The sequence below is a fragment of the Diabrotica undecimpunctata genome, chromosome 9 (genome assembly GCF_040954645.1).
Source record: "Diabrotica undecimpunctata isolate CICGRU chromosome 9, icDiaUnde3, whole genome shotgun sequence".
Classification (NCBI taxonomy): Eukaryota; Metazoa; Arthropoda; class Insecta; order Coleoptera; family Chrysomelidae; genus Diabrotica; species Diabrotica undecimpunctata.
The window spans coordinates 47022749-47039489 of record NC_092811.1 but is presented as its reverse complement, the minus strand read 5'-3'; the positions used below and the strand labels follow the sequence as shown (position 1 = coordinate 47039489).

At 32.7% G+C, this 16741-nt stretch overlaps 2 long non-coding RNA genes across 2 annotated transcripts; one reads left to right on the top strand and one right to left on the bottom strand.

The window, feature by feature from the left end:
* The first annotated feature begins 1906 nt into the window (after positions 1-1906).
* On the top strand, positions 1907-2768 carry LOC140449476 (uncharacterized). Its single transcript, XR_011951804.1, has 3 exons — positions 1907-2021; positions 2083-2311; positions 2393-2768. It is a non-coding gene; the product is annotated as an uncharacterized lncRNA (long non-coding RNA).
* A 7788-nt stretch (positions 2769-10556) lies between these two features.
* On the bottom strand, positions 10557-11662 carry LOC140449475 (uncharacterized). Its single transcript, XR_011951803.1, has 3 exons — positions 11377-11662; positions 11153-11214; positions 10557-11059 (listed from the first exon to the last, which is right to left on the bottom strand). It is a non-coding gene; the product is annotated as an uncharacterized lncRNA (long non-coding RNA).
* Positions 11663-16741: the final 5079 nt, after the last annotated feature.

Below are 16741 nucleotides of genomic sequence, written 5' to 3'. Positions count from 1 at the left end.
TTACCAGTTTTATTCTATACTTTGACTCTATTTGACTGAAAAACATATTATCAACAATATGAAACTTCTCTATTCAACTAATGAGTAATATCCACAAGGAAACTAAGTTCCTATAGTTGGCTATATACCATATATTAAAAAAATTTTAATAAAATCCTTTATAAAAAAGGGGTTTTTATATACCTTTTTATAAAGAAAAAAAAGAGGTTAATCTTTGTAAATAGGTATATTTTATAAAAACCCTTAAAAGGGCTACATTAAAAACACGAACGTTTTCGGAACAACAGTTCCATCATCAGGTTAAAAATACATAAAATAAGTATAAACCATTTAATTAAAGCAAACGTGGTTTAAAATTTTGACTAAGGTTAAAAAAGCAAAATGGTTATACTTACAGGTTACCATGCCTGAGCCACCAAAATATTTGGGTAAAACCCCTTTAAAATATATTATGTTACCAAAGATTGTACATGATGTTGTTAATATTATTTGATGTTTAATATTTTAATTAAATTTTACTTCAGGTAACATACACCCATGCTTTAAGTGAGTTCCAGTGTCCGGAGAGTAAACCTCTTCAAACGGACTTCAGCTGGTAACTGATTGACAAGATACCCATGAACGGACGAGAGGCTAATTGCCACCTTGCATTCCATCTTCTGATTGGACGACTGGATGACATTTTGACACCAACACCGACACCAGTTATTGAGGTTAGGTATTCAACATTTTTGTGTTTTGTGTATTGTTGTTGTGAACCTCGCGTTAAAAATATTTACTCAACACTTCATTTTGGTTTATTTTGTGTTTTTTAAATTGTATTAAAAATTGTTTGTATTGTGTTGCATTTGTAACAAATCTTATTCAACAATATTCAACATAAACAAGCACATCAAGAACCCAAAATCGTCGGATGTGACAAATCAAAGTGGAATTATAAATGCTTGGAAAAACTATGCAATAGTTCATTTCAACATAATATTGGTCTAAGAAGTCATTTATCAGATTACCACAAATTTCCAATTGAAATTGAGATAAAGAAATTTTTTAAATATTGGTGGCAAGTATAAGTTTAAAATTTAACAATTTTACATAAAACACAATCTTATAACATATTGTATGCTCCATTTCATTAGTTATTATTGAAGTGAATACTTCTTAGAGCTTGGTATGATGTTTTAGACGATCTCGAAATCCTATTTAGTGTGACACATGTAGTATATTACAGTATACGGTATGTAATATACATAATACACATACATACACTTATATAAAAGATTTTAAATGTTTAGTGGTTAAATTATGTCAGATCTAAGAACAATGGGGCTGCCCACTGACCCAACTATTATGGACGACCGTTCAAGATGGAAGCAAGTTGTGCAGTCAGCCAAAACCCACCGCGGGTTGTAGTGCTACGAGAAGAAGAAGTGTTTATTATAAAAGCAGAAGCAAAATAGGCAGACATACAGTTTTATTAACCTACATAAGTAATAACATGCTATAAGAAGTATTCACTTCTGTCGGCACTCACCAAGTGCCATGCCCTTTTTTTATTACATTTTAATTATTATTTTTATACAAAAAAAAAAAAAAAAAAAAAAAAAAAAAATATATATATTATTTTTTAGACAGTTAATATGGTATGGACACGTACAGAGGATGGACGACAACAGATGGCCAAAAAGAGCTATGGAATACAATCCAAGTAATAGAAGGAAACGAGGAAGACCAGCCAAGTCTTGGATACAAGGTGTTATGGAAACCATGAAAGATAGAGCAATTGATGAAGACACCTGGAGAGATAGAAAAAGATGGCGATCGAAATGCGGAAAGCGGCAGAAGCTGTAGGATCCCCGCTTATATATATATATATATATATATATATATAATTATTATTTTTGTTTTAGAATTTTATGCTTGGAAAAGTTTAATTGAAAAGACAACCAAATCAAATTATATAATTTCAAGAAAATATAAATTCAAGGGTAAACCAGTAATTATCTATTCATGCAATAGATCTGGTAGGTACTTACTCATATTCAAATCATTCTTTGCTTTTAATTAGGCATTCTGTTTTATTAGGAAAACTAAGAACAAAAAGCTCTGGTATAAGACTACCAAAAAGTCAAGGGACATGTAAATTGGGAAGATATTGCATTAGCTTGATTAAAGTTGTTAAAGCAGAAGAAATTGTAACAACTTGGGTGAAAAGTCATTATTTCCATGATTTTGAATTACAGCACTTAAGACTTCCAAAGATGGACAGATCATTAGTAGCTTCAAAACTAACACTGGGAATTCCACCCTCAAGGTAAATTTTATTTTTACACATTTTATAACTAAGTTTTTTTGGGATTTTACAGTCAAAAATTTTATGTATTTATTATTTTAGGATCTTAGATTCATATAGACAAAACATTGAAGAGGATATAAATCGTGAAGATCTAATAACAAAAAAGGATATACGAAACATTAAAAGTTCATATCATTTTAACATTTCGGAAGGGGTTAAACATGAAAATGATGCAGTTTCTGTGGACCTATGGGTAAAAATGTGTGAGGAGGATGAAAATAATCCTATATTATTTTACAAAGCACAGGGGGAGACAGATATTGTCTATAAGCTGAATAATGTGGATTTTTGTATTGTTATAATGACTGTGTTTCAGAAAAATATGTTAAAAAAATTTGGATGTAATATAATTGCTATAGACGGGACTCATGGGTTAAACAATTACGACTTTGAGTTAACTACTCTAATGGTTGTGGACGAGTTTGGTGAAGGTACACCAGTGGCTTTTTTGTTTAGCAACAGAAAAGACACATACATTTATGAAATTTTTTTCAATTTAGTAAAGTTAAATATTGGAGTTTTACATTCAAAAACTTTTATGAGTGACATTGTTTCAACTTTTTATAATGCATGGTGTACTGTCACGGGACCAGCAATTTACCAATTATTTTGTTCATGGCATGTTGATAGAGCTTGGCAGCAAAATCTCTCAAAAATAAGGGATAAGCTTAAAAGATCTGAGGTATATAAGGTAATTAAGGTTGTTTAACAAAATACGAATATAAATGAGTTCCATAATGTTCTTAATAATACAGTTTCCCAGTTGCTTTTAGATACTGATACTCAAGAATTTGGTATTTACTTTAAAAATAATTATAGTTTAATATATGAAAAGTGGGCTTATTGCTTTAGGGAGGGTTGTGGCATTAATACAAATATGCGCATAGAATCTATGCATAAAGTAATAAAATATTTTTATTTAGGTGGCAAAAAGGTTAAAAGGTTAGATAAGAGTCTACATTGTTTAATGAAATTTGTTAGGGATAAGTGCATTGAAAGACATATAAAGCAAATAAAAGGGAAAAACTCAATTCATATTAAACAAATTATTTTAAGACATAAAATTGCTGTTACAAGTAATTTTTCAGTAAGTGTTGATTTAGAAAATCGCAATATTTGGTATATAGATAATATTTATTGTATAAAAAAGTTATTTGAGCACAGTTGTTGTGTTTTAAAATGCAAAGAATGTGACTTATGTTGTCACACATATTCATGCACATGTAATGACTTTTGTATTGGTAACACCATATGTAAGCATATTCATTACATATCATTAAACTATGATTTAAATAAATTTGAAAGACAGGAGGAAAAGCATCAGCATCACTTCAATAATTGTAAATTTTAAAGTATCCAATATTTAAATAAATCTGACATTTTAAGACAGAATTTTTCTGCAAATATTGTAAATACAATAGATAAATTACAAAATGTAGACCATAAAAATCTAGATGAACTAATATTACAAATTAAAAGTCACTCGGATACTATTAAGAAGTTACTCGAGTTGCCATCTACTGCTTCTAAAACATTTACCCATGATACTGTTAATTCTAGAGAACCTGCCAATAAAAAAATTATAAAGCAAAGTAGATTTTTCTCAACACAAAAAAAAAGAAAAACAAATGTAAACCCTTTTAAAAAACCTGTTACCTCTGAGGTGGTAAATATCAGACAGACTCTAAAAAATGATTCTAAGGAATTATATATTTCTAATGATCCAGAGGAGGATATACAATATATATACAATATATATATATATACAATATATATATATATATATATATATATATATATATATATATATATATATATATAAAGCAAAAATTTCAATGACAAATATTATCGGCAAATTTTTGGAACTCCTATGGGATCCACCTATTCTAGTCAACTTTGTACTAGATGACCTTATTAATGAGAGTATCAAGAAGTTAGATTTCCAGGTTCCCTTTGTAAAACGGTATGTCGACGATCTGATTTTAGCAACCCCCTCGGATAAGGCGGTTGACACCTTATCAGTTTTTAACTGCTTTGATCCTCACCTACAATTCACATGTGAATTTGAGGTTGATAACAGTATCCCGTTTTTAGATATGCGAATCATTCGCACACCGGATAACAGATTAGTCACTACCTGGTACAGAAAAGAAATGGCTAGCAACCGTTTCTTAAATTACTATTCGACACACCCAATCAGATATAAACTTAAGGCTACGGTTACTATGCATGCGAATTCGTACGAAATTTTGTTCTTAGGTGTTCTGACGAATTCGCTTGAACAAACAAATAAATGCTTTTCAATGGAAGTGTTTAACAGTGGGTGCGATTTCCTCGTCAGAATACGTGCGTCGTCGTCAGTACGATTTGAGAGTTCAAACAACTTTGTTATTTTCGTACGAATTATTCCGAATAGCGGCTGTTTTGCGACACATACCAGCAGTAAGTAAAGTTTTCTTTTTTTTATTAAGAATTTTTTAGCGAATTACACCTAATCAAGTAGAATTATGATGTTAACAAACATGGATGTTTAATTTGTTAATTCCTTTTTTGCGTTAAACCTTTCAACTATGGATGTTTAAAAACAATAACATTTACATGGATGTTTTGTTCTAGGAACTGCGGACTGTCCACCATGGACATTGAAAAATTAATTGCTTGTGTTCAAGAGATTAAGTGTTTGTGGAACATGAGCGAAAAACATTACCACAACAGAGATGTTTGTCGGCAAAGTTGGGAGAAGGTTGCATCACAACTCGACACCAGCAGTAAGCAAAGTTTATGAATTTGTTTGTGATTACACATAGATTAGTTACGAATATATTAATTTACACATAATCATAAAGCAAGTAAATTACCTAAGCAAGTAGAGTTATAATGTTAACATTTCACCCATCAATAACAAATCTTATAGAGCTGGAGATTATTATACTAGGTCATATTGATACGGAACCTCACCTGCTGGGCTAACAAAATAAGTTTTCAAAGTTTCTCTAGCATCATTTGCGCTTCTTCCGTAGTTATTATATCTCCGTGAAACTGGAGCATTGTTTTTGGGTTCAAGTCCCATCGCAGGAATATCAAGGGAACTCAGTCCTTCCTTATCAACGATTATGTTATGCAAAAGACAAACGCATTTAACTACGATGTCTACTTTATCTGGATCGATTTGCAGTTCGGTTTTTAAACACCTCCACTTGGATACCAGAATACCAAAGGCACATTTCACACACCGTCTAGCTCTTGATAGTCTATAGTTAAAAATCCGTTCTTCAATACCAAGTCCTTGTCTTGAATACGGCTTCAATAAATAGGTTTTCAGAGGATAAGCATTATCAGCCAATAGAACATAGGGTGCTGGAATGTTAGTTGACGGAATATTTTCATTCTCTGGTATGTTGAGAGTTCTTGCTTCCAACTGTTGATAAATATTTCAATCTGAAAATGTTCCCCCGTCACTTTGCATACCGTATTCCCCAACTTCAACAGCAATGGACTTGTACTTTGCATCGGCTACTCCTTGCAGTACAATTTAAAAATAGCCCTTGCAGTTAAAATATGTCGACCCAGTTTTTTTTGGGCATTTCATGCGAATATGTTTGCCATCTATGCAACCAATGCAGTTGGGAAAATTCCATTTGTTGTAGAAGTCACTCGCGATGTTTTTCCATTCCTCTGTAGTTGGCAACGACATATGTGTACCGCAGAAGCACTCCCATATAGCTTGACATGTGTCGTAAACTATGCTTCGAATACCGCAGTGGGAAATTCTGTATGAGAAGCTAAGTGCTCGAAAAGACATCCCAGTAGACAGAAATCTGAAATAAGAAACAAATCTACTACACACTAAATCAACATTATTTAACAAAACAATAATTCAATACACTAAAATAATAGTAGGTTACAAATGAAAACCAGATTAATTGGTTCTCATTTCAATAATTTCAGGTGAAACAGCCAAAACTAAGTGGCGAGGTTTGTGGGACACGTTTCGCAAGGAATTGAGCAAGTATCCTGAAAAACGAAGCGGAGACGAAGGAAGAATCATCAAAGAGTCTAAGTGGGCCTATTTTAGAAGCATGGAGTTTTAAAGGACCAATTTCAAAAAAGACAACTGCAGGGTAATGTCCCGAGACCCACCCAGCCAACATCTGGTTATCACCTCATAACACAGTGGATGAAACAACGCCACCACAAGCATTTTCTGCACCCAAGAAAAAAGTAGCGAAGATAAATAATGCCACTATCGTCAGAAAATTGATGGATTTTGAAGAAGAGAAACTTCGAATGATCAAAGAAAGAAATTCATCTCCACGAAACGACGATCCGGACTATCATTTTCTGATGAGCCTACTACCTTATTCGAGGAAAGTGCCAGATGACAGAAAACTGTACGTGAGGACTAAACTCCAACAAGTTTTTTGCGAAGAGGAGGAAAGATTTGGAGGTAAATATACACCACAACCAATTCACCATCCAACTCATACATTTTCCACTTATTCATCGACGAGTGATAGTCAACAAGATGACCTTGCTTCGTACTTTTCTAATGTAACACCGGACGACAAATATTATTAAAAACTAAGCGCTACTTGTTCGTTCAATTTTGCTGCGTTTAATTTAACTTTTTGTATTTTATTTTATTATTGAATATTTCAAATTGTTATTGAAGTAAAGAACTAAATATATAGTATACAGTGTAGTTCATCTTTTTCTTACCTTAAAGTTACAGCCAGTCTGTGTTTTGGCGAAATACATTCGCGAAAATTGGAGAACTTTTCGATCCTTTTTTCAATCCCCTTTAGTATGTAGTCGAAAGTTTCAGGTGTCATCCTGAAGTACTCAAAAAACTTCTCTGGTTGGTCCCATATCTCTCGAAACAACATACGAAACTCTCCTTTGTCGTCTCTACCGCTAAACAACTGGCTCACGTGCTCCGATTTTCCACTATTTAAAATTAATGACTTTAATAAAGGATTATCCAAAAAATATAGATCATCGAGTTCGTAGATTTTCGCTGGGTGGCAGAAACGTACTGACGATCAAAATGCGTCCACAGTGTAACACCTTGCTCTGACGACGAGTTCGTCAGAACACGTAAGAACAAAATTTCGTACGAATTCGCATGCATAGTAACCGTAGCCTAACCTGGTACAAGCCCTCAGCCTAGAGTACACATGTTGACACACCCGCTTTACAAAGAAGAATCTCTCAATCTACTGAAGTACATTCTCATAGATAACTCCTATCCGGCATCCTTCATCAATAAATTTCTATATTCCAAAAGCTATGGACAGTCCATTACGGAAACACCCAACGGGCTAACATTAGCGTCCATATCTAACAAAATACAGATGAATAAGTCCCCCCTCACTCCTGAACAAACCACAAAATATGCTTCGCTCCCGTACTTCCCACAAATCACTAACAAGCTTAACAAACTTTTCAAAAACTTACCCGTCAAAATAGCCTTAAAAAATACCAGAACCTTAGGTAAGTTATTTTCTAAGACAAAAACTCCATTGGCCCCTCTAGAACAAACTAATGTCTATTATGTACCCTGTGCAGAGTGCAACTCCTGCTACATTGGCCAGACCAGCCGCTCTCTTCAAGTTCGACTAACGTCCCACAAAAGCGACATTAGGATTTCTAAAACCATCTTGTGCCCTTGCACAGCATGCCATTTCAACCAAACACAGTATCGACTTCACGAATACCAAAATACTGTGCAAACAAAAAAATTATCATAAGCGATCCATCCTTGAAATGTGTCAAATTCTAAAACATCCATCGTCCCTAAATAAGAGAACCGACATCGACAACTTGAGCCAGATATATCACTCTCTCATCATACAAAACAAATAAAAAAACCCGTTATAAGACAGTAACTTCATTCCCATTCTTCTTTCCATTTTTTTGTTTGGTTGTTTTTTAAAGAAAAAGGAATAAATGAATCATTTTTTAAAAAAGGTATGTCCCCGTTCCGCCCGCTAATTCCCTCAAGAATCGTACCGGCTTGCTACATTCCAGAGAAACACATGTACGACAATAAGCCACATGTGAAAATGATGACATCCTAGAGCTGATAGAAAACAATAGAAAAGATTAGTGTGGTTTGACCCTCGAAAGAGCTTAAACCAACATTCAAATGAAGCCATCGGTTAAAATCAAATGAACTAGTGTTCTTACAGTTTTTCTTTTATTTTTTTGTTTCGTTTCTCTCGTTTAGTTGTCAATCTTTAATGTTAAGTTATCGTAGAGTTTTTATAACATCCAAAAACCCTGCAAATTGTTTTTGTAAGTATGAACCCTGTTGGTTGTTTACTTATATTCTAAAATCTTTTTTATTTGAAGTGAACTGATGATGCTTTTAAAAGTAAAAGCGAAACGTATTCGAATAAATCAATAAAGTAGTTGACGACTTTACTGTGTACTAACTGTACTGTATTTTTATCTTTAACAAATATAATAAATAAGAGAAGTCCAATAATGAGACCCCTGAGGTCACAGATAGTCGCTGAGATAAACAATTTCCATATTTTACATACTGACACTTACCAGACACATAACTACTTATCCACTCAAGTATTTTACCTTCATATCCATATCCTTGTAATTTAGCAATAAGCAGATCATGGTTAACTCTGTTGAAGACTTTAGAGAAGTCTGTGTAGATAGCATCAACCATAGACCCTTATGTTCAATTGAATTAGTAATAAAATTAGTATACAGTATTATGTTTGTGTATGTAGACTTACCTTTAGAAAAGCCATGTTGCTAACATGAATTTTATAATACCTATATAGTGATATATAGGTTTATAATATTATGTAATTTAGTGATATAAATTTACAATCAATTTATTTATATAATGTTAACATGTAATAAATAAATATAATATAAACATAATTTATTTATTTCATCATTTTATAATATGTATAAGGTTTAACCTAAAACACTTAAATAAAATATTCTACATTAACGAGATAAAGAGTGTTTAATTACAAATATACACAAATACATAATCTTATTGTTTTGCTTATTTCACATGAATGTCTTTAATCCCGTAGATTTTTATTTTTGGGGACATATGAAGACCCTTTTGTTCAATAAATTAATCACTGACTAGAATTATGACACAAAAGAAAAAGAGAATACTGCAAATTTTATTAGAAATCAACCAAACATATTTCTAAAGGTTAGGAGAAATTTTTTCTGATATAATTCAAAAATGTATTGAAATGAAAGAAGGCGACTTTGACAATGTATCAAATTGATTTATTGTTACAGTAGTCTAAATAAATATTTTTTCAATGGTATTATCTTTTGTAGCCAATCATTTTATTAACAAGCTCGAGATCCGAAAACTTACCACGGAAAATTGTTTTAGTATAATAAGAAGTTATGATTTTTTATGAATAAAAAAATTAATATGAAAAAATCATTTGAAATGAAATTTACTAAATCTACTAAATGTATAACTTTATTAGTGACATAGTTATGACTCGTGGAAAATGAAATATAGCAATAAAATAAGATTATGTATTTTAAACATATCCTCTAACACAAATACATAACTTGACAACTACTTACTCTATTACATTGAGACAAAAGGTTGATATTTACGTAAAAAGTAATGAATAATCAAAAACAGGCTGTAATGATTATTACAACAGCAGTGTAGATTGTGAGGTGAAAAAAGGAAGTATTTAAAATCCTTAGAGAATACGAAGATATCATATTGTTGCAAACTGTGTTATAACATTTTAAAATAAAAATGTTTATATATTGTTAAATACAAACACATAAATCATGTACAATTAACTACAAAAATAACAACAAAATAAAAATATATTATAAACTGGCCCAAAAGTTTTTAAAACCCTTAGAGAACATGAAGAAATGTATTGCTGCAAATTTTATATTATAAAATTTTTAAATAAAAATATTTTTGATCAGATTCATCATCAGAGAATTTGATTGATATTTCGTAATTAAGGTATCATTTTATAATCAATATATTTATATATTGTTAAATAAAAAAAAATGTTTATAATTTAATAAGCATTATACCATATATGTTACAATTACATTTTCAAAAATTAAATCAAACCTAAAACATACTACAATGTAAACCTACGAATACACCTAAAAGATACTACTACAAATAACAAGGTTTATAACACAGACATTACAACTTTGAGGAACCTGACATAAAATTCATTAATATAGCAAGACTTACATGGATAGAGCATTTCATCAGGCAAAAGGTAGGTGCAACAGTCAGAAAGGTTTTTGACAAAAGAGGGCTGATATGACAATGAGCCAGAAGAAGACCCAGATTTAGGTATCGAGACAACCTAGAGGATAATTTATATTCTATTGGAATTATAACCTGGAGAAGAGTTGGCAGACACAGGTGTGAATGGAGGATTGTTCTGAAGAAAGATGTGATGCCACTGATGATGATAATGATACATTGTCACAAACTATCTACAAATTGTCCTAAAGTCCTCAAATCTGTCAGAAGAGTGTAATATTTTAAAATATTCCCATTTCACTTTGCCCTTATTGATTGCCTTTCACAACTTCTTGTCTTTTTTCTTCTAGGATTGTAAATTGGCTCCTGCCCCAAATTTGTCATGCTTCATTTACATTTGAGAAAACAAACCTTTTTAGTTTTAGCTAGAGTTTGTCAACTTGTTCCTGTAAGATAAGAATTTTTGTTAACATCATCAAATGTCTTTAGACAAAGTTAAAGAAATTTTAAAATAGTGCATTAAAATAAAATATTTGTACCTGTTTCTGCAATTTTCTCTACTTCAATATTAAGCGGCTGGTAGAGTTCAACTGGATCAAAACTGTAATCAAAATAAACAGTTTCGTCTTTATCCTTCTACAAATAATTTTTGGTAGTACATGAGTACTTTGGTTGGTACCAATTGATTCATTATAGATTGTAGTGGAAAACAGCATGTAAAACATATAAAATAACTCATCTTTCTAATAAAACAATCTCTTACCAATTGAGGTAGCTGTTGATGTAGATGGCCCTTGTATTGGGCAATCAAATGCATTAAAAAAAATAAGTAACACAGCTTCTCTCTTTATAAGACACATCTCTTTAAATATGTTAAAAAATAGAGACAATGCAGCTTGATCGGAGCGATTGCTTAAACAACGTGGAAAAATCTCATCAGTATAATATTTATTCAACACTAAAGCCCGATTGATGTAATCTAACCGGCGACCTGCTATTTCTATAACTCAAGGAACTATCATTTTTCATATATTTTTTTCCTAAACAATTTAGAATTTAAACATAACTTCAATAGGTCACGTGACAAAATCGTCGAATGAAAAGATGGAACATACTGATTACCTAACCTCACTAACTGATGTCAAAAATGTCATCCAGTCGCCCAATGAGAAGATGGAATGCAAGGTGGCAATTAGCCTCTCGTCATGAACGGTGTCGAAAACAAAATGTGAAAAACCATGAAACAATATTAGTTAAACATAGCATTACTACAGCCAAAAGATTCAAAACTTTGATGATGTTAAAAATGATAACAGCAATCCAGGTGTTGGGATTTAAAAATTTTTAATTATTTAATATTGGATATAAAAGATGTAAAATTACTGATGTTGTTAAAGGTCATGTTTAAGAGAATGACGTATGCATTAGGCAGCTTATATTACTCTTTGTCGTATGGAGTGTGGTCTAAAAAGTGTAATTTGTGACAAATTAGCTTAGATATATGGAATTGTCCTTTTATGTTGCTCACATCTAAGACAAGGTAAAATTGAATAGAAAAAAAAGGTTAATATAAGTGAGTCCAATAAATTGAGAAAAGGGATTAAAAATCTTCCGGCTGAAGGAATTAAAGTTATAACATATGGAATTAATTTAAAATTGAAAAGGCTGAGCTCCTCAGAGACTTGATAAGAATAAAAGTAAAGGAAATGACTAAAGAATAAAGAAGAGGGGGTTAAAGGAAAATAAATGGGTTAATCAAAAAATTTGAGATAATAGAGGTCCTTCATGCTTAAAGCATCTAGCACCCTGAACAAAATATATTTTGGTTGTATTAAATTCGGTACATAAAAGCCTGAAATTTTATTTGTGAGTGTGCTGTACTAAGTTGTTGACTAAGAGAGGGAAGCAATGGTTGATTAAGGGTTTTGGTGAAGTGGGAAATAGTGAATTTTGATAAATTGTTGGGTTATGTTTAAATGGTTACTGAGTTTAGAACTAATGAGTGGATGGTAGATATATGAAATGACAGAGAACTAGCAAAAGAAAAAAAATGGACAGGAATATGATGTAAACGATAATGAAGAGTGTAAAAATGATGAGATATGATAGATATGGATGGTTATGAAGTTAACAATAGGGTCGGAAAAAATTGGGAGGGAGGGTTGTGACAATAGTGTAAAGGGAAGTAAACACTTCCACCTTCTCACAACATCTCGCACAACATAAACATACCCTCAATATACCAGAAAAAGTACAAACTGTATAGGGCAACCTGGTGCTCATGGTCTGGAGTAAAACCAAGAACAAAAAATTTTATCGCCAGACCGTGTGTACCAAAAATGACCACACTGTTTTTCCCTTGTTTTAATTGTCAGAACGTCAAATTATCAAGCACACACAAAAACTAATATAACTTTGATGTCAGAAGTAAAAAAAAATCCTTTGGTCCGAGACGAAAGGTGCGCGTTTAAGCTTTGGGGCTTAACGTGTTAATTCAGCAAATACAAAACACTTCAAGCGTAAGCTACAGATTTGGTCCTTCGATACAAATAATACACATGTCCACCCTTAATTAATTCATAAATAATACAATAATACATAGTGATTGTGAAGTCACGCCAAGCCGAAAGCGCCGTTGAAGACAGGGGCATTTAAACCCATACACAGAACCAGCTCCAGCCAATCAGCCAATTCAAGGTTCAACATTCAAGAGCGGTGCGCTGTATCGATATTCATCTGGACGACAAGAACTTCATCTGGGCTTCTGGCGACTAGAACTCTTAAGGCAATACAGTCAATTATATTGGCAGCAAAACTGTAACGTATTAATTATTCAATAAGAGCTATATTCCCTACTACCTTTCTTTCCTATACTAAAATTAAAAATTTGCATTCTTTCTATTCATATTATTTTACGATTTTACGGTATATATTTTACTATCATATTAAATATTACGTAGACATATTTAATACAAATAGTCAATTATTTATTTTTCGTATTATTTTAGGATATATTTTACTATTATTAAATATTATTACAAACAGGCATATTCAATACATAAATGGTCAAGTTTTATTTGCATTCTTATAAAGCAGTTGTTGATTTATTAATATTTGCTTATTTGTTTTTAATTCAGACATATGTAAATAAATGCATGTCTCAAATTGATTCATTTGACGACAGGGACTTAAAAAACAGAATTGGACACATTGAAAGTCTACTAGCTGAATATTCAGTTATGCAGATAGAGATTAAATGCTTGGTACAGGAAGAGGACTGGCAAAACGAATACAAAACACGCGAAACCTTTGAAAATGATTTTTATTCGATAATTGCACAAGCGCAAGCCCTGATTAAGGAAAATAGCACAGACAATGCAAATTCCATTGCGAATTCAAATAATAATAAATTCAATTTTTCAGAAGTAAAGTTGCCAGCCATCAATTTGCCAATATTTTCAGGCGAATGTGGTGATTGGCTACAATTTAGAGATTCATTTGACAGTTTGATAAATAACAATAGTTCAATTAGTAATGTACAGCGGTTTCATTATTTAAGTAGATCTTTACAGGGCGAAGCATTCGAAATTATTGCAAACATGCAGGTCTCCACCCTCCACCTTCACCTCTTGCGAAAGTTGTACCAGTAGCATGCATGTCAAGCCTGGCCTTGGCTTTATCACTTTGAAGCTTCAAACTTTTACGTGCAAATTCTTAGACTTTTTCTAATTTTTCTTTCAAATTTTCAATGTAGGTCGGGGATGAACGTTCTTCTTCGCAGGGAGGCAATCTTCCGAAAATAAGATCTTGAGGAAGCTTCATTTCTCTTCCGGTGATCATCATTGATGGAGAATAACCAGTTGCTTCATGTTCGGAACTTCTATAGACTAACAGGAAAGGTATTGACAAACAGTTCTATTATGTCTTTCGACCATCCCACTGCTGTCAGCAATGTTACAGTTCTTGAAAATTAAGTTTATTCAACACTAACAATATTACAATACTTTTTAACTAACTGAAAACTATAACTTCAACATTACAAATTCAAAATACATCTGCTAAATATTTCTTTATCCCACCGTTGTCACCAAATTTTCGATCTCATTTTCATTACACAACACAAATGTGTATTTGTCATTCTCACGCCGCGTTCTACCATGCGCAGTAACCTTACCAACCACTTTTACAATGACCTGCCCTGAGACCAACGATCGTAAAATGAGTTCTGGCTTTATCATACTAAGTAAATCTGGATATATTTCATCACGTACCGTCGCACCCCATATGGAGACAGTCCCTTTATCACCAATTATTTAGCTGAAAGCTTCAATCTTGAAGCACTATCTAGAACGAAGTTGACTCGTTGGGTCTTTTCACTACCTAACTCGCATTATTTGCATCGGTTCCTAAAATATATGGATTCACCTGGAATGTTGACTCCAAATAATGAAATTAAGTTGTCGGATTTCTCACTGCAAATGGTGAAATTTAAATTTATGCAATACGATTCACCAGATATTTACTCGGTGAGTTCGGTTGAAGATGAAGCGGATGACATGTACATTCGAGCGTTAGCTGTATGGATTAGTTCAATTTATATATCTAAGGGTATTAAGCTCAAGGCAGTCAGTGATGAAGTAACTGCAGTGATGAATGATGTGTATCATAGCTTTAGTACAAACTACAAAGCGTTATTGCAGAATGAACCTGAGTATGCTCGGTTTGCCGATTTGGTTTATGGTTATAATGGAATAAGAGCTATAATGATTGAAGCACGTACAAATGGAAATGGGGATGTCTTCCTAAATTTAAATTTTAGAAATGTTGAGGCATGGGCTCGATCCTCCATAAAAATGCTTTTATATGAGGCGATAGCCTCCTCATGGAAACAGAACAAGAGGAAGGCCCCGTAAAAGATGGATAGACGACGTAGAGAGGGATCTTAAAACCATGAACATCAGGCAGTGGCGAAGGAAAGTATCCGACAGGGCAGAATTGAAGAACATTGTTAAGCAGGCCAAGACTCACAAAGGGTTGTAGCGCCATTAGAAGAAGAAGAAGAAGAAGAAGCCTCCTCATTCAATGATTTTATTCGTCATAGACATCCTGATGGTATGAGGATGGATGAAATGCAGGCGATGGCAAGTGTGCTATTGTCATATACCTACGATAAGAATCTGTTGTCTGCGTAGTCCATTGACGAAAAAGAAGAAGTAGTTCGAGAACATTCAAGATGACATCGAAAATTCTTAAAATGTCTAGTGAAGTTTGGAACGTCAGAAAATATATAATTTTACAGTTGACAGTTAGTTAAAAAGTATTGTAATATTGTTGGTGTTCAATAAACTTAATTTTCAAGAAGTTTAACATCATTGGAGACAGCGGTGGGATAAAGAAATATTTAGCAGTTGTTAATGGTAAATACAAGATCCACTGAGTTTGACAAAGAAATGAATACGTCCGGACCCCCTGCATGGTTTTTAAAAATGAAAGAAGATGAAGAGAAGCGTAGACAAGAAGAGAAAGCGGAAAATGAGAAGCGTAGGCAAGAAGGGGAAAAGAAAAAGGAGAGGCGTAAAAAAATAGAGGTAGAAATCATAGATGGTTTATCCCAAATTCACAAAAGTTTTCAGTTAGAGATAAGTCAAATCATTAGTAGAATAGATAAATTAGACGAAATACAAAACAATTTTGAAAATAAAATAGAACAACAAAATGATTTTTCAGCAGGTTTTCCAAAGTCAGCTAAAAATTCGATATTAAAAACATAACGAAAGCCTGCAAGAATTTGAAGCCGACATTAAAAAACTATTGCACTTCGCATACCCTCAGGCACCTAAAGATTTTCTGGAACAAATTGGAATACAGGCATTCATAGATGGACTACAGGATGTTGAAATGCAACAAGCTCTCCGATTACATCACAAATCGCTAAATGGAGCACTAGTTTCAGCCCAGGAGTATGAAGCGGCAAAAAGCATTTCCAGATCTCGCCCAAATTTAAGAGAAATAAAATTTCAAGAAAATGAAGAAATCACAACCGCAGATAACCAACAACCTATTTTATCCCAAATTTTAAACGTACTGCAAATCTTCAACAAAAACCTCGAAATGAAAACTGAAGATGT